Below are 2,500 nucleotides of genomic sequence, written 5' to 3' on the forward strand. Positions count from 1 at the left end.
CCTCCTTCTTCTTCTCCTCCTCTTCCTCCTCCTCCTCCTCCTCCTCCTCCTCCTCCTCCTCCTCCTCCTCCTCCTTCTTCTTTAATGTTGATTGCAAACGTTTTTGGAACGTTTCAGTATTGAGAGAGAGAGAGAGAGAGAGAGAGAGAGAGAGAGAGAGAGAGAGAGCTCAGCGTAGTCCTAGCGAGGGGAATACGAGATAAGAGAAAGCCTCGAGGCCGTAATGAGAGTCAGAGTCATTCTTTTCACATGGAGTAATGATGCGTGTCAAGCCGTCAGCCAAGCAACCAAGCCGTGCCGGGGAGAGAGACTTGCTGTGCTCAGAACGGCCATGCACGAACCCAAGGGGGAGGAGGCTGGTGTACGGAGGTCGGGTAGGGAAGAGGGAGTGTAATGCTGTGCTGTCGTGATGCTGTGATGCTGCGGGTACCTTTTGCGTGTTTTTAAGGGTGTTTTTATTACTCTGGTAACATTAACAAGATTTCTACATGATTGGTTGGAGAAACACTCTTGAGAACGGGGCTACCTACTTTCAAAAGGGTGTAGATGAAGTAACACGTGGTTTTCAGGATGTTTACACGCTTCTAGTGAGAGATTAACAAGATTTCCACATTAACCCCTTCAGTACTGGGTTTTGGTTATGATTAGACGATTATGCTTACAATAGGAAGGGTGTGTGGAGGTCAGAAGAGTAATGGCCACAATCTTCACTATTTTAACACCCGACATGAGTTTGTGAAGCAGCATGAAGTCACCAAATAGTAAGCAGAATAAATATAGAAGCGCATCATGGTACTGGAGGGGTTAATAACCGGAAAAAACAACACACACACTGGAGATTTCACTTAATTATTTCTGTGGCCTTTGAAAACAGTCGTGATGAGAGAACAAAGCAAGCAAAGTGTTTCCCAGTACCAGCCTGAGATTTGCCACACTTAGCGGTTCAAGTCTGATAAACAAGTGTGTGGTGGAGGGAAGGATAAAAGAGACGTTTAATGCAGGAATCTGGCGTATTGAGGAGGACTTGTTTGTACCTCATTCTCAAGTGTTGTCTTATTATCACCACGTTAATTTAATGTAACCTGTTGTTGCTGTAATACCATGCACTAAAATAGATGCAAAGTGGTGTTGTCTATCACGGCCTGGATATAATGATGCCTCAATTAACGAATCAAGAGGGAAATTAGTTCACGTCCACATTAATAATAAGTACGTGAATTTTGATCCTCGAGTACCATGACGCGTTTCCATATTCATTCTTGTTACTGTTTGGTGATTTTATACAGCTTCAGAAACTTATGGAGGGATTAGATTAGTGAAGACTGGCCATTAATCCTCTGACCTCCATAGACTCTTCCTCGTGTCAATAAAATCATCTAGTTATGTCAAAAGTTAAGGTAAAAATGCGTCCCAGTACTGAAGGGGTTAGTAGAGGAATATATTTATACGTGAAGATTTTGCAAGAATTTCATCCACTTTTCCTGACAATATAAATAGAGAATATTAAAAGTAAAATAAAATGACTTAATTACAGAAGCGAGAGAAGAATGTCTGAAAGAGCGACGCGTTTTTTTGTTTTTCGTTTCTTTTTCTTTTTTGCCGTTCACATTTTATTTCTTCCTTCTTAAACACACGTTAAAGAATGGTTGGTTAACGAAAAAAATAAGAATTGAGTTTTTTACCACAGTTTATCTCTTTCTTAAATACACGTTAGAATATACTGATTGCAGAAAAGAGAGAAAAATTCACTCACTTATTTTATTTTGGTTCAGTATGTATCACTTCTTTTTAACCTCCCCAGTACCATGACATGTTACTATTTAGTGATTCTATACAGCTTCAGAAACTTATGTGGCGATGAAAATAGTGAAGACTGGCCATTAACCTTCAGACTTCCATACACCCTTCCCAAATGTAAATAAAATCGTCTAATCGCACACAAAACTCACGGTAAAAATGCGTCCCACTACAGAAAGGGTTAAACGCAGGCAAAATGAATGACTACAGGAAAGATGGGGAGAGAAAGATTTATGTTTTTTTTATTTCATTGACAAAGTTTCCCTCAAATTCTAAACAGACGTAAAAAAAAAAATAAAAAGAAAGGAAAAAAAACCAGCTTGATTACAGAAGCGAGTGTTGTTTGATGGCGCGATTCCCCGTCAGCTTAACAGTTTTGTGGCCACGGCGACGGGCGGTGTGTGTGTGTGTGTGTGTGTGTGTGTGTGTGTGTGTGTGTGTGTGTGTGTGTGTGTGTGTGTGTGTGTATCGGTGTGTTTGTGTGCCTGAGAGTGACTCGTGTGAGGGAGAGCCGCGGAAACATGACACATAGCGGCTGCCTCTCTCGCTGCAAGACACTACACACACACACACACACACACACACACACACACAGAGACTTGTATACCTTTATTTACTTTTTTTTTATAAGATTGGGATAGAATCATGTTTATCTCTGTACCTTCATTTGTTTTCTGTTTCTTTTCGTTAAGCACAGTGTTTG

The 2,500-nt window shown here is 40.8% G+C and overlaps 2 protein-coding genes across 3 annotated transcripts in view; one reads left to right on the forward strand and one right to left on the reverse strand.

The window, feature by feature from the left end:
* The window catches only part of LOC123510964 (serine proteinase stubble-like), a 54,329-nt gene that overhangs the window by 42,768 nt on the left and 9,061 nt on the right, over positions 1 to 2,500 (reverse strand). The window lies entirely within an intron of this gene.
* Positions 1 to 2,500, forward strand: part of LOC123510965 — a 120,849-nt gene that overhangs the window by 32,252 nt on the left and 86,097 nt on the right. The window lies entirely within an intron of this gene.

This window comes from Portunus trituberculatus, chromosome 30 (genome assembly GCF_017591435.1).
Source record: "Portunus trituberculatus isolate SZX2019 chromosome 30, ASM1759143v1, whole genome shotgun sequence".
Classification (NCBI taxonomy): Eukaryota; Metazoa; Arthropoda; class Malacostraca; order Decapoda; family Portunidae; genus Portunus; species Portunus trituberculatus.